The sequence below is a fragment of the Acomys russatus genome, chromosome 5, assembly GCF_903995435.1.
Source record: "Acomys russatus chromosome 5, mAcoRus1.1, whole genome shotgun sequence".
NCBI lineage: Eukaryota > Metazoa > Chordata > Mammalia > Rodentia > Muridae > Acomys > Acomys russatus.
Genome location: NC_067141.1, coordinates 35,102,057 through 35,125,053, shown reverse-complemented (window position 1 = coordinate 35,125,053; position 22,997 = coordinate 35,102,057). Strand labels below are relative to the sequence as shown.

General features: G+C 40.0%; 1 pseudogene; it reads right to left on the bottom strand.

Moving 5' to 3' along the window:
* Nucleotides 1–8,966: 8,966 nt before the first annotated feature.
* On the bottom strand, nucleotides 8,967–22,086 carry LOC127189838 (high mobility group protein B2-like; annotated as a pseudogene).
* Nucleotides 22,087–22,997: the final 911 nt, after the last annotated feature.

Sequence of the window (22,997 nt, the reverse complement as noted above, 5' to 3'; positions counted from 1 at the left end):
AAGTATATGAGAGTTGGGAAGTAGAAGAAATGTATTTGAGCTTCAGCTGCACAGAGCAGACATTTGAACCCCAGTTTTAACCCATGTTGAAACTTGATAAATTGTGGTTTAAAAGCATTGATGGCAATTATTGCCCATTTACAGCCTTGAAGCCTACCAGTCTTGTCTGAGGTAGCTGACAGGGTATAGAGAGGACACTGCCAACAGGACAGGTGCATCACATACATAGTGAAGCCACTTGGACTTTCATTCTACTTGCATTTCCAATGGGAGTATTTGCTTTATTTAAGTCCTAGTGAATTCTTCTGACTCCCACTGCAGACAGTTGTTTGCTACAATATGATGACAGCACACTTCCCGTTTGGAATGTTGAGTGCAAGGGCTGAGGTAATGGTCAATCCTCCCCCCTTCTGGTGAAAAGAGAAGGCTGGGAGAACACAGCAGCTTTGACGTTTGTCAGCTTGTTAGCAGGAGTCTTCAGGACATGTCTCTATTTCTGTAGTCAGCCCTAGTTGGCGCTAACAGAGAGTGACTGCAGTGTGGGTATAGAGGAAATTTCATTACTGTGTTAAAAATAATCAAATGAAGAGACTGAGAAGTAAGGCCAAGTTGGACTGGCCAAGCTTAAGATGAACAATGCTTACTCAGGTTGCTTATGGGGTGCCAACTGCTGTTTTGAAAACCAGTTGTTTGGGGACGTCTCATGTACGGAAATGTTGGACATTATCTCTAATTGTGCTGAGCAGTGCAAATGAGACACTTGCTTCGAAGCGAATGTTATAATGACTGTATGAGAGACTGGCGGAAAGGCGGCTAGGCATATACTTTCAGATTTTGGGGGTTTGCTTGGTTAAAAATAAAAGACTTATTTGGAGAGTTTTAAATGAACTATATTTCTCCATTTCTCTTGCAATTAATTTTCAGACAGCCCAGTAGCAATTTGCAAGTAAGGTGCCTTGAGCAGGATGGCATGAGTCAGCTGAAGACCAGCAGAGGGCAGTGCTGAGCTGATGCTGGCTCAGGCACTTACTTGGGGCTATAAAATTGTGCTTGTTATTAAATGAAATCTTACAGCTAACTTAGCCACAGAGGAAATTAAACTGCTAATTATGTGTATTTAAACCACTAAAAAAAGGGTCCAGTTATTGCTCCAGATTTCAACAAACACCTACCTCATCTCTGGATTTAAAATATGTAATTATGCCTGGAAATAGTATCTATTAACAATTATATACAATATTTTTTTTTAATTTGTAGACTTATCTGTTTGCATACCCTGTCTCTTTTTAAGCAAACAAACAATAGATTGGTAGCTTTAATATTGTGATTTATTTAACAGAACATGTCAGTGACTTAAACTGAGTAATTCATGCTTAAATTATATACAGGTCAGAGTTCTAAAGGTTTGACTAAATAATCATATTGTTTTTATGGTATTTTCTCAAATACAAAAAAAACAAACAAACATGATTTCTATAGAGGCAAAAAATTTCAAACCTGGAAAGGGACAGAGCCAGGTTTTCTGGAAGAGGAATAAGGATTCAACTGTGTGTGATTTCATTGTCAAATTAGCCTCATGACTCTAAAGTAAAACAGACATCTTAGAGAAGACGAAAAGCCAACAACCACCCAAGACTGGGTTGGGTACTGTGCCTTGCAGTTTGGTAGCTGTCCACACATCACCACACAAGCCACGGGAATGGGAACTGACTATAAGTACATGTCAGCTGAGTGATTTGTGTGGCTGAGGCCCTTCGCTTTCCAACAATGTTCTCATTTTTATATTATTTGGGATCTAACTTCTCCTAGTGTTTCCTGAGGCCAGTTGGAGTACTGGTCCCCTTCTAACCTGAAATCTGCATTCCAACAAGTCTGTAGAGGACTCGCCTGCACTGTTATTTGTGCCTGCACAAATGTGAGAAGCACTATTTTGGGTCTCATAGCTAATAATTTAATTTCTCACCAAGGTTCATTTCCTAGTACTTTTGTATAGAAATGGTTCATAAAGCCCCAAATCACTCATTTGCAATTCATTAAAGGACGTGTTTGCGTGTGTGTGCCAAATGTTACTGTTTCCCCTTTGCGATAAACGAAACGTTTGAAAGTCTGTAGTGGATTCCTTTATGCAGCTGGACCTAACACATTGGCCATTCCCTGACTTGAGGAGAATCCTGGAAGGAGGAATGCCACTCACGACAGGCTCTTGTAGATTTACTTACTGCGGGTGGCCCTGCTGAGAGTCAACTCCAGAGTTCACCACCCTGTCACAGCTCTTCTGTCCACTTTACTGCATGCCTTTTATGGGTGTCATGAAAAAATGATAATGACCCGTTTTCTTACCCATCAAAGGCTATAAACCAGAAGCCTCTCCCACGTTACCGGAGCAAGAAGGGCAGTGTGGCTAAGTCAGCCTGTCAGAAAGACAGGCTCTCCACCTTGGCAAGCGAGATTAATCTAAGTCAAATACTTCTCAGCTTGCCAGTTGTACCTACTAATTCCCTTGGGGGAGAACAAGAGCTGCGCAAAGCCGGTACAATCTTCGCAAACCGTTAGTAAGGCAAGGCAGGTAAAACCTCTAAGTTTGTCCTGCTGGGTTCTATGATGGACTCAAACATCGGTACAGCTCCTCAAGCCCACATTACAAAGAAATGCAGCTGTCAGGGCTGAAAACCCATATGTCCTTAACTACACAGAGGATGGTTTGCTTCTGTGCAGACAGCCTTGGTTAAACCTCGCCCCCCACGCCCCACGCCACCCCTCCCGCTTGTCTTCCTGCCCCTGTGCCAGAAATAATTCGAGGATCTAAGTTGCCAGGCTTTGCGAGCCGTGAGCTGAAATTCTCTGGCAACGAATCAGAGTGACTTCTGGCTGCCCTGTGTGTACAATGTGGGCCAGGAGAGGCAGCCTCATAGGCTGGCTCGAATGTATGCTTCTTGGAGGGGCGCGGGTAGGGGGAGAAGGCAGGCAGCCGGCACCCCTGCTGCATGCTTAGAGTGTACAGGGGAGGCCCACAGGCCAGGAGCAGGAGGGACTCGTGGGTGACACTGCAGGCTATCTCAGTGACCTGTAGGTTCTGCCTAAAGCAGAAGGAAAGGGCTGAGATCCATAGTTCCAGCCTTCTCCGTTTAGCAAATGAATCTTAGAAGCATGAGGTTGTTTTGTTTTTGTCTGTTTGCTTGCTTTGCTTTGTGAGCACTGACCCAACCCCTCCCCCACAAAGCCGCCTTCCCCAAGCCTGGCTTTGAGTAGGGATACCTGAGGCAGCAGTGAGCTGGGGGGGAGCACATACCCAGAATAAGATGTTTGTCTGTAGGGCTTTTAATTGTGTTTTTTGTTTGTTTGTTTGTTTTTGCTTTTAGGGGTTTTTTTTGGGGGGGGTGTTTTGTTTTGTTTTGTTTTTTAATCAGACTTAATTGCAACTGATTTTACTTCCATGAAATAAAGTCCATCCGTTTTAGTACAGGGTTCCATGAGCTTCAATAAGCAAGCACCACAGTGGAAATATAGAGCATTCCTACTTATTGCTAAAATCTCACTTTATAGCCAACTATCACCGCAACCCCCAACCCGTCTCTTTTCTGTCCCCACAGTGTTATTTGAGTGCTTAGGTTTATTTATCTTTATAACTCTTCTTCTTTTACAGTAACTGGAACAGATGTCAGTTAGCACAGTCAGACAGAGGACAGCACAAGACGGGCAAGCACGGGTTCTAATCCAGCCCTGCCTCTCAGCTCATTTAGAACACCTGGCACTCCGCTAAACCTGCGTCTCATTTTATAACTGTCGAAGCAGTGGTCTGCAGCATCTGCTAGCACAGGCAAGACTGACTTGCTGGAGCCCTAGCCACAGTGAGCTGCCACCCTAGGAGACAGTGTCTAATCTTTCTCCTTCTTGTTACTTTCTAGTTAATCTTATTGCCCATATTTGAGGGTGGGATCTTAATTCAAATGCATTTGGCCTTCTGCCGTGCCTATCGCAGTACACGATAAGGTAATTATCAACAGCACTGTCTTATTTTAGGTACTTGTAACTAACATATTATTTGAATGTATGATTCAAAGATGTATGTAAGTTTTTGTATCATTTCACAATTCGTTTTCCTGCTTTCATTTACCAGTACCATTTCTCAGATTTGCCATTATATAACCAGTAACTTTTATTCCATTTCATACGCAAATGGTCTGCTTTCCTACAAGACAGTGTTTCCTGGCTTTTACTGCATAAATGTGAGTGTACTTCTCTCGGATAGGATTGAACCTCACCATGTAGAAAATGATCTCTAATGGGGATGGAAGGAGAGGAGACAGGAGGAAACAGAATTAGGCAGGGATTTAGAGGTTTTGTTTTGTGTTGTGCTGTTTTTGTTTTAAAGAATCAGGGCTCAGGAGCAATGCAGCTAGCAAATGTTAACATCTGTTTATCAATTCTTAGTGAGAAATTAATGACTTCTCATTATTTTAATATTCTCTTGTAAATTATGTTATTATTTTAAAAGTCAAATATAAAAATAAATATATACAAAAATATTAATGAGCATATTTCTACCCTGGTATGTATAGTGTTTATCAACAGTACTGATTTTATTCTTTTGAATATTTCATTAGTAATTAATTTTTCCAAGGTAAGATATTCAAGACATACCCTAACTAATTGGAGAACAGAAAATCGAGAGTCAAACTCTATGGTAACTACCATTCCTTCGTCAAGAACTAGTATCTGGCAGTTTTGGGGATTTTGTTTTTTGTTTGTTTGTTTTGTTTTAGATTCTAGGTCTGTTTTTCCACCTATATTTGTCTCTGTTATGAAGGTTAAAAATGAGGGCTATGGGCAGAGGCTGGTGTGTGGCACATGCCTTTTTCTTAGCAGTTGGAAGGAGAAGCAAGTGATGCCTGCAAGTTCAAGGCCAGCTTGTCTACACAGTGCATTCTAGGCCAACATGAGCTATATAAGATTTTGTCTAAGAACGAAAGGGAAATAAGCACAGAATACCGTTAAAAATAACTGGGTAGGGTTTACATGTAAAAAAGAAACTGTTTCTGAGACACCTTGCCATTCATCTCATCAAAGCCTCTTTTGGTGGCTTGGGAGAAAAGATGGCCTTGGCTTGTTTTAGTCTTCACTAACATTGAACTGGAAATAACCAAGCTTTGGAAATGGTTTTGAATCTTAGGTCATTTCATTCTAATGGCTATCCCTGGTACTTAATCCCATCTTCCCCTGTTTGGTGGTAATACTTATCAGTATGCTCTTGAGATAGCTGAGAAAATAAACAGAGCTATAAAAATACAAATCACAATGCATTCCCCTGGCTGAGGTGGCAGGCTAGCATGTTTCTCCGCCCCCTTGTGGCTTGATTACAGAATTCTTTCTGTAGTTACTGCCTAGGCTCAACACATTACCTGCACTCTATCATACCAGCAGGAGCAGTGCAAGATTCTGCCCTGTCGCCTCATGCAGAATAAAGAGGCTATTTGCTTCCTAAAGAAATGTAGGCTCCAAATGATTCTAGTCAAGATGACTTGAGAAGACAGGAGCTTCAAATCGAGAAGGTCTGTGACTTTGTTTTATATGTTGAAAAGCCGAATATACAAAATACACTATGATTTGACCTGAGAAAGGTATGGCTTTAGAAGATGCCTCTTCCATTGGGGTCTGGAACATGATCTCCCAACAACCTGACTTCTCAGAATCAGCAAATCATTATTCTACAAACTGGCATCTATTGGATGGGATGTGGGACTGGATGGCATGTGTAAGACCACCCAGTTAGATATAGCTTGACCCAACTATCATGAAGAAAGACCTTTAGGACAGAGCATTGGAGAAAGCATGCCATAGCAAGAGAATTCTCAGACTGTGAGAGTTCCAACAGCCAGTCACATGTGATCAGCCTGCAATTTAGTTCTTCAAAGTGTGCTTCCACAATTTCTGCTGATCAAGAGTGAACTGCAAATCAAATGATCACTGTGCAATGAAAATGTTATATATAGAATCATTTCCATTTTGTAGCCAGAAAGGCTGAGTCACCAATTCGAAATGTTTGTTTCTGATCTCATAATCAATCCGTTGCAGACTGCCTTGTACTATCAATAAGAATTCCTGAGCAGACTTTCTCTCTGCACAGTAATGAAGCCTTCCCCTGCTTCCTAATGTGCCACATGCTCTCCCTCCACTTGTCCTTTCATGCTGATGGAAGCATTAGGTCACTGTGTCACAATGCAGTGTCAAAATTTCACATTCATATTGGCTGGGTGGTACAATCAGGGATCCAAGCCAAGAGGTACAGCAACAGATGGACATCTTCATCACATGGCATGTAGATGGCATTATATTTTGAATGAGCAGTCTAAAAAGTACCACCCAAACTGAAAAAGTAAATAACCTTATCCCTGAAGCAAAATAATTTGTCGTCTATTTTCTGCTCTCAGCTTTCCATCATGATCTCATATTTGATTTATAGTCTGAAACTTTGAAGGATAAAACAGTACTTTTTAAAATGCTTTATTTTCATTTGTATTTATGTGTTATGTGTCTGCATGAATGTATGCCCTGGGTGTGCAGGGATGCAGGGAGGTCAGGAGAGGGTGTCAGATCTGCTGGAGCTGAAGTTGGAGGAGGTTGTAACCTGCTTAGTGTGATGCATGCTGAGAGCTTAGCTTAGCTTCGTCTAAGGCTTTACTTTTGCTAATAATATAATTGAACATAGGTTGTGGTTCAAAACCCATAGATCTTGACTTTCCTATGATGAGTACAGATATCTAATATGGTATACGCAAATCAGTACCATGGAGACATGTGTGTGTAGATAGATGACATGTAATCTTGTACTACATGATTACAACTGGTGAAGGGAAGATTACGTATGTGATGGTAGTAATATAAAATCATACTGGAGTTAAAACAACACTGTTGCCTCGTGATGCCAAAGCCATGTAATGTGGTACCACCACACAGTACTTGCACATTTATAGCAATGGTGGTGCTAGCATGCTCACTGTGCCACTGTATAGAAGGGTGCCACATACAGCCATGTACAGCACACGATACATGACAATACAAATAAGTGACCATGCTATTGGTTGTGTTTACTATGTTGTAATTTATTGCTACTTTAGTGTAATAGTTATTGAAAATATTATTTGGTCCACCAAAGTCTGTCAGTGTTACGGATCCTTGCCACAGAAGTGGGCAACTTGAGCTTGACTCCCCAAACACATACAGATAGAAAAAGAGAACTAAGTTCACAATATTGTCCGCTGACCTCCGTGTGTACCATCTCATGTCCCCATTCACGCGCTCTGTCGCGCAACAATAAATTAATAACACTTTTATGTAGCTTACTCTCCAGGTTTCTCATGGCATTCTGGTCTTTCAAAGTCCAACTGGAATGGCTCGCTAAGGTCAGCTTATGGCATTCTAGAGCTTTTCCAGCCCAACATTCCAAAACCTTCTAAAACTAGCTCCAAAGGCCTCAGAACCACAGTGTGAGGTTTATCACAGGAACCCCTCAACTCCTGCCACCTGCTCTCTCTATTACCTACTTTTCTGCTGTGACAAAATTCATGACAAAAAATCTATATGAAGGGTCTGAAGAGATTCTTAGAGGGCACATCAGGTGCCTCACAACTGCCTATAACTTGGGCTCTAACATCCTCTTCTGGCTTTGTCAGGCCCCTGTAAGTAGATGCTGTACACAAAGGTCACTCAGGTGTAGACACATGCATGGACAATGAGTGTGTGTGCAGCACAAGTGCGCACATACACACTAAGTGGTTTTTTGTTGTTGTTGTTGTTGTTGTTTTAAGAAAGGGTTTATTTTGGCTTACCGTTTTCATGGTGGGAAGTCACAGCTGTAGGAGTGTGAGACAGCTGGTCCACTTGCATCTGCAGTCAAGAAGCAAACTGAGGAATTCTAGTGCTTAGCTTCTTTCTAGTTTTTACTCACTCCAGGAACCCGGGCCCTGGAATCGTGCCAATCAAAGTTAGAGTCGATCTCCCCAACTCAATCAACCCAGTCAAGATAGTCCCTCACAGATTTGCCCAGGGATTTGTCTCGGTGGTTCTACATCCAGTCTAACTGATAATCAGCATTGACCATCACACTATGTTTCACCAGCAATATGTGTGTACCCCATATTGATTATATTGCTTAGCTTGTGCTGGGTGTAGTTTTGTAGGCTGTACAATAAATTATATCCTCTGGGTTAGGATGAGTACACTTTATGACATTCTCACAATGGAAAGAATTCTTCATGACATCTTTCTCAAGAGTAGCCATTGTTAGTGATGCTTAATAGTACACCGGATGGTATATTCACACACACATACACACAGACACACACACAGACACATCTATTTCATGAGTCCATTCCAAAGAAAAATAAAATACTAAGACATACAACCATAATAATAACTTTGGAATGTTCCTTTTTAGTCTTCAAGCTAAAATTAATTTTCCTTATAAAGGAGGAAATAACATATAAAACATGATCAGCAGATGTGGGTACACAGATGATGTATATTCTTCTTGCTTTGTGGTTTTCCCATCTGCTTCTGGCTCACCTTTTTGAAATTTCTTCACCTTGTGGTACCCTGATCTAACTCTGCCCCATCCTCCAGTGCTATTGGGAGCTCCTGGTGGAGATGATGACTGGGTCCTTTTAGATGAGAGATAGTTTATCAAGGCTCAGGTTTAGTGTTCTCAAGAAAATATTTCTGTGGCCAACATGAATCCATAAATCATCTAGAATGCTTGTTAAGAATGTATTATATAAATGGCAGACGTACGGAAGCAGGTATGTTTTATCTAACTAAAGAAACCATTAAATATTTAGGAACACTCAACATCAAAAGCTTTAAATCTAACTGTTTGTTGTAGCTTCTGAAAAAGCTGCAAACTCCTTTTTTAAAAGTATTTTTTTCTACAAAGAATCTCGTCAGCTATACAGAAATCTGTACAATTTTAATACAGAAGCTAATGCTGAGCTGCACTTGAATTTTACATTCTTAGCAAAACAGTTGCCTGAGCACATACACTCCACACATTTTAGGACAGCCATTTATTCTTCATCCTCATCTTCGTCCTCCTCCTCCTCCTCATCTTCTTCTTCTTCCTCCTCTTCCTCTTCTTCCGGTTCATTCTTCTTTGAGCCTGTTGGCCTACCAGGCCCCTTCTTTCCTGCTTCACTTTTGTCCTTAGCACGGTGTGCAGCAATAGCCTTTTCATTTGGTTTATGAAACAGGAATAGAAATAGGAAAGTTGCTACTAAAGCAACTTCTCCTTTAGTTTAGCTGCTTTCCGCTCATAGGGTTGTTTATCTTTGGCAGATTGTTCAGATCACATCTCACCCAGTTTCTTTGCAGTATCTCCAATAGATAGGCCCAAGTGTTCACTTTTGATCTTTGGACGATGCTCAGAGCCAAACAAGAAGAAGGCAGACGGTGGTCGTTTTGGAGCATTAGGATCTTTTTTCTTCCGTTTCTTATCCCCTTTGGGAGGAATGTAATTCTTCATCTCCCTGTCATATCGAGCTTTGCCGTTCTTGGCCAAATCTTCAAACTTCAACTTTTCCTTTGCAGATATGGTCTTCCATCTCTTAGAGCATTTCTTGGAGAACTTGGCGAAGTTGACCGAGGAGTCGGGGTGCTTCTTCTTGTGCTCCTCCCGGCACGTCTGCATGAAGAAGGCGTATTAGCACATTTTGCCCCGCGGCTTGTTAGGCTTGTTGGGGACTCCTTTGCCTATGCTGATGGTGCGTGGTGTCTACCTGCTGGCGCGAGTTCTCCCCTCAAAACCCGACAGAGACACTTCCTTCCCCCAAGCTCCAGCAAGAACTGTTCTTCACACAACCCAGTTTTGAAATAACAATTTAATACTCAAAGGCTACCTTTGTCAGAAGGACTGAGAATCCAGAGTAGTTATTCTTGATGACGTGACATTTTTCTCTCCCATGCATATGTAGAAGCAAAAACATGCTGAAACAATTGCCCTTAGGTTTTACAATGCTTTTAAAAGCAATCAGGAGGAGGAGGAGCTAATGATATAATATATTTAACTTATTTTTAAAGTGTTTAAAAATTCATTTGTATATAGTAACATATGAATTAAATACATTGTTTATGTAATGAAATAAATAATAATTGCTGTAAGTAATCATATTCAATATTATAATTTTGAGTAGCAAAAAAATGCTGAATTTAAATTGCTGCTTTTAGTAGCTACACAAATGAATCAGTACAATCAGAAAGCACCCTGGACACCCATTCTGCCACCTCTCTGGCTCCATCACTCCATCCTACCAAAGACCACTGTTTACTCAGGCACTATCCAGCACACACATCTGTGCATGACGTGATAGGAAAGAAAGCTTATTCCACTGAAACTCAGAAGCCAGCATTCCTGGCTCAGGCAGAGCTTCTGAAACTAAGAGCATCTAGGAGCATGGTCCTCCTCAGCCTGACATCTTCCATTTCCTCTTTGAAGGTTGGGTTTGCAGGTATCAGACCTGCATCACAGTCACTGAAGTCCCTCTTGGCTACCTCAATCTCTCTAGTTCCATCTTCTGTTACCCCTGCCCCCAAAATTCAACTGACCCTCTAACCCATCTTGACCTGTGACATCTGTTCCTTGACAGACCCAAACTTTTCATGTCATAAGTCAGGGAAAGCATGAGCGATGATATGTTCTATCCACCTCAACAAACATGAACACAATACATGTCTAAGACACACACAAACACACACATGCATCTCAACAGATACATATAAACACACATGCATATCCACAGACACACACAAACACACATACATCTTCATAGACACACAAATATACACACACATCCAAGACACACAAACACACATACATGTCCACAGACACACACAAATATACACACACATCCAAGACACACACAAACACACACATGCATATCCACAGACACACACAAACACACATACATCTTCATAGACACACAAATATACACACACATCCAAGACACACAAACATACATACATGTCCACAGACACACACAAATATACACACACACCCAAGACACACACAAACACACACATGCATATCCACAGACACACACAAACACACATACATCTTCATAGACACACAAATATACACACACATCCAAGACACACAAACACACATACATGTCCACACACACACACAAATATACACACACACCCAAGACACACACAAACACACACATGCATATCCACAAACACACACAAACACACATACATCTTCATAGACACACAAATATACACACACATCCAAGACACACAAACACACATACATGTCCACACACACACACAAACACACCCACACACCCAAGACATACACAAACACACACATGCATATCCACAGACACACACAAACACACATACATCTTCATAGACACACAAATATACACATACATCCAAGACACACAAACACATATACATGTCCACACACACACACAAACACACCCACACACCCAAGACACACACAAACACACACATGCATATCCACAAACACACACAAACACACATACATCTTCATAGACACACAAATATACACACACATCCAAGACACACAAAAACATATACATGTCCACACACACACACACAAACACACCCACACACCCAAGACACACACACACACATGCATATCCACAGACACACACAAACACACATACATCTTCATAGACACACAAATATACACACACATCCAAGACACACAAACACATATACATGTCCACACACACACACAAACACACCCACACACCCAAGACACACACAAACACACACATGCATATCCACAGACACACACAAACACACATACATCTTCATAGACACACAAATATACACACACATCCAAGACACACAAACACACATACATGTCCACAGACACACACAAACACACACATCCATGGACACATGTGCATAGTGGTAGGTTTTCTTCGCACTGTCCACCGCTCCTTTTTGGACATCAGAATTGTTTCCTTCTGAGTCTTATTCTCATAGAGGGATGATAACTTCTAATGTATCTGTTAGTATTTTGATTAAGTACTATATTCTTTGCTAATATAATGCTTGGAACAGTAAAAAGGGCAAAGAACTATAGGTGATCTTTTAGGATAACATCCAACTGAGGAAATTTTGGTGTATAGTTGGGAAGATATTTGGGCCTCAGAGGTCCCTCACACCATAAAGTAGCTGTGTGTTGAGCTACTTCTTCGACAGTGTGTGACTCTATTTTGACTTTCCATTCATACCTTCAGCACAATAACCAATGCTAGGAGCACGTCCCTCCCCACGTGGGCTTTATAAAGCTACTTTCTGGCATGTGAAACAAGAAAGTCACTGTAAGCACGATATTAGCTTGAGCTCTGTGGAGTTATGATTTAGGAGACATTGGTCTACTTGGTGATATCATTTGGCGTAAGGAGTATGTGTTCCTCTGGCGTCCTTCAAGCACATACAATAAACGAGAGCTAGAAAGACATAGAAAATTCCAGGAGCAACCACAAAGCGACACAGTGGCTGCTACACAGTTAGCTTATGCATTGAAGCTAACCTGGGAAATTGGCTGACTCCTGAAACATAGAAGCCACTTCAAAAAGGCCCCGAAGGATGAGCCATGCAGTGCCTATCAACTGTGGCAGATAGAATGGTTCTTTCTAATTTTATTACAATATTCACAATAGTTCAGGAAAAAGTAATGTGATTAGATAAATATCGAGGTGATCATTATTAAAAAAAAAAAAACTTGATGTGTCAAATTTTCAAGTTGGGCTTAATTGTCTCTCCACATAGCTCCGATTAATTTATTTACTCACTTGCTAATTTATTAAATTTGGAAGCTTTACAACTCACTTCAAATGATTAGTAACGATAGCAATTGCTAGAAAAATAATGAATGATGTGGAAGAGGCCCTTTCTGCATTAGCCAAGAATTAATTACATGAAATGCCAGGAAGGATTGACCTTCTTCAGAAATGCTGGTTGAGGGAGGATCCATTTAAGTTCTTCTAATGGCAAAATAAAGAATGCCAACATAAACAACACAGGAAAAAAGCGGCGGGTACTCACATATCAGCCCAGTTTAAGAAGTGGAGCTGCAAGTCAACCGTGCAAGCTAATGGTGGACTAAATTATCACGGATGAGATTATATATTCAGCCTACAGAACATCACTCACCCAACTTCTCTTTGTCTTTGTCTTTGCATGTGAATGAACTCAAATGTCTTGGGGCTAGTGGTGAGTAAGATAGCATAGAATAGCTTGCTGTTGCTAAAAGAAAATGTTCCAGGTGATTAGTTATTGAATACTATTCAAATCTGGGCCCACTCTATTATTTTGATATTAAGTTCAATTATTAGGGTCCAATGTAGCTTGCTGGTCCCAGGGCATTGGGTGTTGTATTGCCCTTGACTCTTTGCCTACCTGAACCATTAAAGTTGATACTCATCTCTTTAGATGCAGCCAATGGTTTTCCATTTCTCCCTTAACTAACCTATCTAAACAGAACAAGCATAGGTCCTATATCCTTAATCAAACAAGTAAATAATCAAACAAAATGTACAAAGCAGAGAGTGAATGACTACTTACTCTCACAATAGTTCCTTCTTCTTCGGGGTGGGGTGGGGTTGGGTGAACATATGGGCAACATCTATATTATTTCAGATAAATGAGAAAGTTTCTTTTAAGGGCAACAGACAAAACATAGCTTGTCATAGTTTGCTGGATAAGACTGGTGGGCTTCCAGATTTTCTATCCCTGTGTATTTGCTTCTACAAAGTTAGAGAAAAGGAAGCTGAGAGGGTCACTAGCCAAGAATTCCAGGGAGGCCCTATGATATGGACGTGTGTGGAATAAATGGCAGCTCCAGCTGAGGCTGAGCCTGATCAGGCTGATTCAGTCATCTCAGTGTAAACACCAGACTCAAATATGCACTGTGCCTTTGGAGTTATACCTGAAAACAAATTTTAGAACGATCTCATTGTTGGCTAAAACTAACAGATATCTTTCTACATGTCATAACGATTAAAGGTCTGTAATATTGCATGTGTTTGTTTTAAATATATGCCTAAGTTTGTTCAGGAACTCATCTTTAGTTTTATGAAGAAAATTAATGGTCCAATGGGCTTGGTTTCTGTGATGAGACACACTGCACATCTGTAGTATGGCTGTGAGGCAGGAAAGCACTACTATATTCGTAGATGCTTATTCACCTGTTGCCTCCAGTCAGCTATTCCTATGGAGGTGAGGAAGAAATAATTGTTGTAGAACTCATGAAAATTTAGATTCTGAGGATGTGACAAAGCAAAATAATTTACCACATGGTCAGGACACAAAGGGCAGAAAGGAAGAGACTGGGGTTCTGTGATCTCCTATAATGGCACCACTGCTCTAGTTTCTACTGTCTCTCAATAGCACATGGACCTTCAAGAGATAGTTAAATCCAAACTATAGAAAAGTCATTGCAGCTGTCCTTAGAATGCCATGAATTCATGCCAAATGTCTGTTTAATGGTGTTTTGGCTATTTTCTCATCACTGTGATCACACAGCTAAAGCGAAGTAGGGAAGAAAGGTTATTTTAGCTCACAATTTCATCGCAGAGGTAGCAGTGGGCTGTTAATGGTGGGACATGCTCCTGTTTGTAATGGAGGAGTGTGAACTAATAACTTGTAACATCTTTATTGATGGTCAGCCAGAGGGGAACTGAGTCTAGAATTGGGGAAGACCATAACCCATAAAGCCCACTTCCAGTAACCCACTCTTTTATCGAGTCCCTGACTCCTTAGTTTCCTAGGATCCTCCCAAAACAGCACCGCCAGCTGGAGAATGAGTGTTCAAGCACTTGAGCCTGCTGTGTACATTGCACTTAAAAACAATAACTCGTGTGTTAGGATAAAGATCACGTGCTATAAAACCTTAACTACAAATACGCCTAGTGGTCATGTATGAAAAAGGCAAAGTTCTGGATAACATCTCACCTTCCTATCTTTATAAACCACCTGTTACCTTTTGCAAATCTCTCTTTAGAGACTGTCTCCTAGAGCCTGGACTGTAATCTTCACTTTTTAAGGTTGAGGGCCAAGCACAAGTGGTACATATCAAGTGATCAAAAAGTGTTTGTCCAAGGATCTTTGTGATCATGTTTAGCTTTATAGAGTTAATTATGCGTAGAGCATGCATACATGCATGCGTGCTTTAGGAATACTATCTGGAGATGCAGTAAAATTGTTTCCATGTCAGTGAAGAGTGAAACAGACAGCAGATACCCAGGTGCTCAGTGTTCACGCACATTTGACACTACACTAAGTGTTCATGATTGACCAGCCCTCCTGGGTGTTGTTACTAACATTAGCTTACAAATAAGAATGTGGAGGTATGGTAATATTTTTGCTATTATTTGATACTTGCCCAACGTCAAACTAGGTGAGGACAAAGAGGAAGTCTGGAATTGTGTCGGAAATTCTTAGCCATTGTCACTTAGTTTCTCTTATAAATCATTATTTTGTTTGCATGCTAAGAAGTGGGTTTCACGGTGACAGTTTTACACATGTGCATCATTGCATTCTGTTCTTACTCACCAGCCCTCTTCCATGTGCCTTTCCTACTCTTGATCGTTGTCTTTTTTATTAACCAGTTCTCTCTTCATTCATGACAAACATATTCTATCACACACTCTTATTCCTTCTTTTCACTTACATTCTTTCTTCATTTGTAATAGATTTTTTTTAACTTTCACAACCTAAAACACATACACATACTTGTGCACATATGTAGATGATAAATATATAGATAGATAAACATACATTTACATATATACATTTGTAGATAAACATACATACATATATACATATGTAAATGCATGCATATAAAACATGCTTATAATGCGTGTCTGCATGCATGTAGGCAAAGATATGCATGTAAACATGTATATGTAAGCATACACATATATATGCATGTATATATAAGCATACCTGAATACATACATGTATACATGAATGTATATTACTATACCATACATATAATGTACACACATGTATGTAAAAATACATTTGCACAAATGCATAAACACATATATAACATACTTACACATTAAATTTAAATTCCTCATATGAAAGAAAATGTGATATGAGGCTTTCTGACTTTGGCTTATCTCCTTAATATACTGATCCCTAGTTCCATCTACTTTGCTGCACATGAAGTAATTTCATTATTCTTTGCAAGTGACTAAATTTCCATTGTGTATATATACATTTTCTTCATCTATTAATTTACTGATAGATACCTAGACAAGTTCTAGACTTAGATTCTGTGACAATTCAGATGAAATTTCCCCATTCGTCTTGGGCATTTGAATACTTGGTCCCCAGTCAGTAGCTGAGGGAGCATTAGAAAGTATAGTCTTGTTGGAGAAGGCATGTTGATAGTGGCAGGTTTTGAGATCTTAAAAGTCTTACAACATTTCAATTAGGTCTCCCTGCTTTTTGTGAGATCACAACTGTTCCTACCACCATGGCTCTACCTGGCTATCATGGACCCTCTGGAGCCATAAGCCCAAAATAAACCCTTCCTCCTATAATTTGCCTTGGTCAAGGTATTTTATTACATTAATACAAAAGTAACTAAAGTAGAATCTTTGATATAAATGATATTTCATATACATATCTTTGATATATATAGGTATATCAAATATATATGTATGTCTGCACACATACACAAACACACACACACACACAAACACACACACACACAAACACACACACACACACATACACACACACACATACACACACACACACACACACACACACATACACACACACACACATACACACACACACACACACACACACACACACACACACACATACATACCCTGGAGAGGTATGACTGGACAGTATGGTGCTTGTGTTTCACAAATTTTTCTTTATGTTGTTAGGGATGGATGGATTGATTGATTATTAACTGATCTATTTATTATTATGCAGTCTGAGTTGGGCAGATATGGTTAGGCTGAGGATGACCTTGAACTCATGAGCCTCCTGCTTCAACCTCTGGAATGCTAAAATCATAGGCTGTCTCCCACAACCCTGGTTTAGGCAGTTTTAGGGACTTAACCTTAGATCTTTGCATTCCTAGACCAATACTCTACCAACTGAGCCACATTCCCAGCCCCTCTTTTCAGATTTGTGAGGCACCACCATATTGACTTCAGTTGTGGTTGGCCCAGTTTGCAATGAACATTGGTTCCTCATTTTCTCACACCCTCATCAGCATTTGTTGCTGCATTTTGTTTTGTACTTTTTTTTTATTTGTTTCACTTTTTCAAAGCCATTCTGATTGAAGCAAGATGGAATCTCAAAGAAGATTTAATTTGTATGTCCCTGATGTCTGAGGGAACTGAACACTTTCAAACACTTAGTGGACATTTGCAAGTCTTCCTTTTATTTATTTATTTATTTATTTTTATTAATTTATTCTTGTTACATCTCAATGTTTATCCCATCTCTTGTATCCTCCCATTCTTCCCCCCCCCCCATTTTCCCATTATTCCCCTCCCCTATGACTGCTCCTGAGGGGGATTACATCCCCCTATATATTCTCATAGGGTATCAAGTCTCTTCTTGGTAACCTGCTGTCCTTCCTCTGAGTGCTACCAGGTCTCCCCCTCCAGGGGACATGGTCAAATGTGAGGCACCAGAGTACGTGAAAAAGTCATATCCCACTCTCCACTCAACTGTGGAGAATGTTCTGACCATTGGCTAGATCTGGGTAGGGGCTTAAAGTTTACTGCCTATATTGTCCTTGGCTGGTGCCTTAGTTTGAGCGGGACCGCTGGGCCCAAATCTTCCTATCATAATGTTCTACTTGTAGGTTTCTAGGACCTTCTGGATCCTTCTACTTTGCTATTCTCCCATGCTCCTCTCATTTAGAGTCCCAATAGGATGTCCTCCCCTCTGTCCCAGTTTCCTGGTAAGTGAAAGCTTTCGGGGGACATGCCCCTTGGGCTAGTATGCAGATATAAGTGAGTATATACCATTTGAGTCTTTCTGCTTCTGGGTTAACTCACTCATTATGATCATTTCTAGCTCAATCCATTTATCCACAAATTTTAGGAATTCCTTGTTTTGTCACCTTGCACAAAACTCAAATCCAAGTGGATTAAAGACCTCAACATAAAACCAGAGACACTAAGTCACTTAGAGTAAAAAGTGGGGAAGAGCCTGGAACATATTGGCACAGGAGACAACTTCCTGAACAGAACACCAACGGCCCAGGCCTTAATGTCAACCATTAATAAATGGGACCTCATGAGGCTGGGAAGCTTCTGTAAGGCAGGAGACACTATCAAGAGAACAAAGCGACAGCCTACAGACTGGGAAAAAATCTTCACCAACCCTACATCTGACAAAGGTCTAATATCCAAAATATATAAAGAACTCAAGAAATTAAACACCACCAAACCAAACAACCCAATTGAGAAATGGGGCTTGGAACTAAACAGAGAATTCCCAACAGAGGAATATCAAATGGCTGAGAAACACTTAAATGCTCAACCTCCTTAGTCATCAGGGAAATGCAAATAAAAACAACTCTGAGATTCCATCTTACACCCATCAGAATGGCTAAGATCAAAAATTCAAGTGACACTACATGCTGGCGAGGATGTGGGGAGAGAGGAACACTTCTTCATTGCTGGTGGGAATGCAAACTAGTACAGCCACTTTGGAAATCTATCTGGTGCTATCTCAGAAAACTGGGAATAGGGCTTCCTCAAGACCCAGCTATTCCACTCCTTGGAATATACCCAGAAGATGCTCCAGCACACAACAAGAAAATTTGCTCAACCATGTTCATAGCAGCCTTATTCATAATAGCCAGAACATGGAAACAGCCTAAATGTCCCTCAGTAGAAGAATGGATAAAGAAACTGTGGTACATATGCACTATGGAATACTACTCAGCTATTAAAAACAAGTCTTCCTTTTAGAACTGTCCAATTCATTGCCCCGTGTATGAATGAATGGTTGGGTTTTAAGAATTTAATTTTGGGAATCTTAGATGAGAGAGTCCTCAATAATGTATTGCAAATGAATTTAAGAGCACATTAAGATCATATACCATAACCAAGTTGCTATCGTTCCAGGGACAAAAATGTTCAAAATATGCAAATAAATAAATATAAAACAGGCTTAAGGCAGAAATCACATGACCATTTCAGTACATGAAAAGAAAAATGTCTTTGGTAAAGTTCGCCATCCCTTTATGAAAAAAAAAAAAGTCCTGAGGAATCTAGGACTAGAAGGAGCGTCTCTCATACGATGACAGCCACACAAAACAGCGTCAGCTGCTGATAGCCACAGAAACAAACTTATATCCTATATTCTAAACCTATAACATCAGTGATGGCCACAGCAACAAACCTATAGCCTGTATTACACTAACTGGGGAAAAACTGAAAGCATTTTTCTAAAATCAAGAATGGAAGGTGGGCACCAACTCTCTTCAATCAAAGCTATTTCTTAAAGTATTAGCTACAACAATAAAGAGAAGAAAGTGGAAGTGACATAGAAGAGAATGGAAGAAACCAAATCAGTGCTATCTGCAGACAACATGACCTTGAACTTGACAGACCTTAAAGACTACACTAGAAAATGGCTAGATCTGTTAGGGAAAAAACAAAAACAAAAAAAAGTAAAAAACTTTTCATTAAAAAAATGGGATACAATTTAGAATCCCAATAGGATGCCTTCCCCTCTGTCCCAGTTTCCTGGTAAGTGAAGGCTTTCGTGGGACATGCCCCTTGGGCTAGTATGCAGATATAAGTGAGTATATACCATTTGATTCTTTCTGCTTCTGGGTTAACTCACTCATTATGATCATTTCCAGCTCAATCCATTTATCCACAAATTTCGGGAATTCCTTGTTTTTAATAGCTGAGTAGTATTCCATAGTGTATATGTACCACAGTTTCTTTATCCACTCTTCTACTGAGGGACACTTAGGCTGTTTCCATGTTCTGGCTATTATGAATAAGGCTGCTATGGACATGGTTGAGCAAATTTTCTTGTTGTGTGCTGGAGCATAGCCAAGAAGAGACTTGATACCCTATGAGAATATATAGGGGGACTTAATCCCCCTCAGGAACAGTCATAGGGGAGGGGAATAATGGGAAAATGGGGGGGGGAGGAATGGGAGGATACAAGGGATGGGATAAACATTGAGATGTAACAAGAATAAATTAATAAAAAAAATGGGATACAAATCAGAAAAAAAAAGTCTAAATTAAAACATATTATAAATTGTATTATAATATTATAACAATTATAAAAACATAGAAATAAAGCTAGTCAAGGAGGAGAAAGACTATTGTGATGAAAACTTTAAGACATAATAAAAACAGAAGACTCTAGAAGATTATAAAGATCAACTGACTCAAACTCATAAGATATGTATTCTAAACACAAAACAAATGAGAATTACATATTTCAAAACTCACTAAATCATTAAGTATTTTTCTATACTTCTATATATTTTCAATACTTCTATATTTTCTGTTCGCTTTTTCAGCCATCCTTTCTTGGAAGTATCAATGCTAGAAAGGAAGGTATTGATTTGGTAGAAAACATTCCCCACAGCTCATCTGTTTGAACATTTGGCATCACGGTTTGGGGCACGTGAAACCTTTGAGAGGTGAGGCACAGCTTGAGGAATTGGGTGGTTAGGAGCCTAGCCTACTTTCTGTCCTTTTTACTTTGCAATCACAAATGTGAATAAGTTCCTGCTGCCACATTCCCCAGGGGCTCCTAACGCATCACTTCCTGGCCATGGTGGGCTATACATCCTTAAACTAAGCATCTGTATAAATCCTCGCTCCAGTAAGTTGTCATGATGACAAAAGTACCTCTCATGGGAAGGGCGCCTGTTCTCAAAATGTTTATAGCCTTTTGGAGTCAAAGATTGCATATAATTAGGACTCTGCTGTAGGTTTAGCCAAGGGACACTGAGGGAACAGTTTAAAGGCAACAAGTTTACCCATGTAGGGCCTGTCTGTGTTTAGAGAAATTGAGCAATAGTCTTGAATGACAGGTAGGAATCCACCAGGTATACAGGACTGGGAGTGACCTGGGTAGAAGAATAAAGCACTGGAAAGACAGATAGAGGAGGGACTCCAAGGCTCATTGCTTGGAGAAACTGAGAGTAAGAAAGCCAAAATAGAGATAGCAAGCAGAAAGTGGTTAGCAGTGTATAAAAGCATCCCACGGAGGCTGGCAGTAGTGGGAAAACTGTGTCTTTGTCCAAGCATGACGTCGCTCTAGGCCTGTGGTTTCAGCTCAGGCATCTGTCAGAAAGTGTCCTGTCTAAACTCACTGTCCTTCCACAGACACTTCAATTTCAGTTTCTTACATTTGTTCTATAAAGAAACTTTACTTAATTGAACCTGTAATTTGATGTTGACCAACTAAAGAGGAAAAAAAAAGAACCACCAGTCTTCATGTTGACAGTCAAAATGATAGATGCAACCCTTCTTTTTGACTAATTTGCCAGGCATGATTGATTTAATAATAGGTAGGTTTCATTTTAATACTAGTGACAATTGGGGGAAGAGCTGGCAAGGAGAATAAAAGAGTGGTACTCTATAGCAGGTATTTAACGAAGACAGCCTAAAAATCAATATTAATCCTTTGCTGGCAGCTGAACATTTCAGTCAACCTAAGCAGACGAATGGGCCATAATGTCAGTCAGTAGTATTAGTCTACTCCTTGGCTGACTCTTGCTCTAAATGAAAACTGTTGATTAAAAATCCATCCAAGGATGCCACTGCACATGTTAAATAGCTCTTCTTCTCCCCAGGAGCCAGAAAATGTTTCTCTTTTTGCCTTTTCAGAGTTTTTATTTACTCTTCTGTTTCCTAGTAGATCTGTGATGCTCCTATAGACAGAATTCTTCACAGTCCTTATTCAACTGAAAGGCTGCCACTCACCTGTAGAATAGACTAGTGGCTTCCCGGAGGCCCTCGCCACCACCACCACAGACACATAGAGTGCAGTGGTTACACCCTGGATATAATCCAGCACCATGTTAGCTGCAGAGATAAGTTGTAAAAAAAAAAAATCATGATTTTAATTAGTCTGTGTATTGGGAGTGTCTACAGAAATAGATTTTATATTCATCTTGAACTGTCTAGACCAATAGAATACTTAGTAAAAATAGAAATGAATCCAGTCAATCTCCTGAGAAATGCAAGAACTTCTAGTAGATTTTATCTTCATTTGCAACTGGTTGGGAGAAAGGCACATGCAGTATATGATGACCAGAAGAGGTAAAGTCCAGACATGTGACTGGATATTCTTGAATAGGAGATGCTTCAAGACTGTGTGGGGATTTTTGTGTTAATCCAGTGTAACTGGGTATCTTGTGGGAAATTCACAGTGGAGGAAACTTCTCTTCCATGGGAAATGCAGTTAGTGCTTCTCTCCTCCCACCATATGTTTTCTCAGGTGTGTCTTCATGATTTTGACCTACATTAGTGAAGCGCATATCTTTTCCTTCTGGCTTTTTAGTTTTTTTTCATCAATCAGGTCTTTGCAATTATCATGACAGAAGTGAAGAACCTCAGCTTACCAAATTGCTTTTTTGGTGCTAGTCATTGGAAAAGAGGTTAAAAAAAAAAGTGAAAAGATTTACTCAAAGTTAATTTTATAGCAAAAGAAAGGAATGAACTCTATATAGGACAGTTCCGTGTGGAACTTTATAATGGTAGAGTTAAATGAGATAACTTAGATTTTCTGCAGTCTGACTCTAGGAAGCCGACCCTGGCTTGTACTTCATATCCAAGGGACACTAGGTTCTGTATTTCTCTGTGTTTATTATGCTGAAGAAGGCATGTTCATTTAAATTAGCAAAGTGTGTTAAACTGGAAGTTCAGAAGTGACTGGAGTTATGATTTCATGAATGAGTCTGTTGCAGGCTCAGACAGACTATAAAGAGA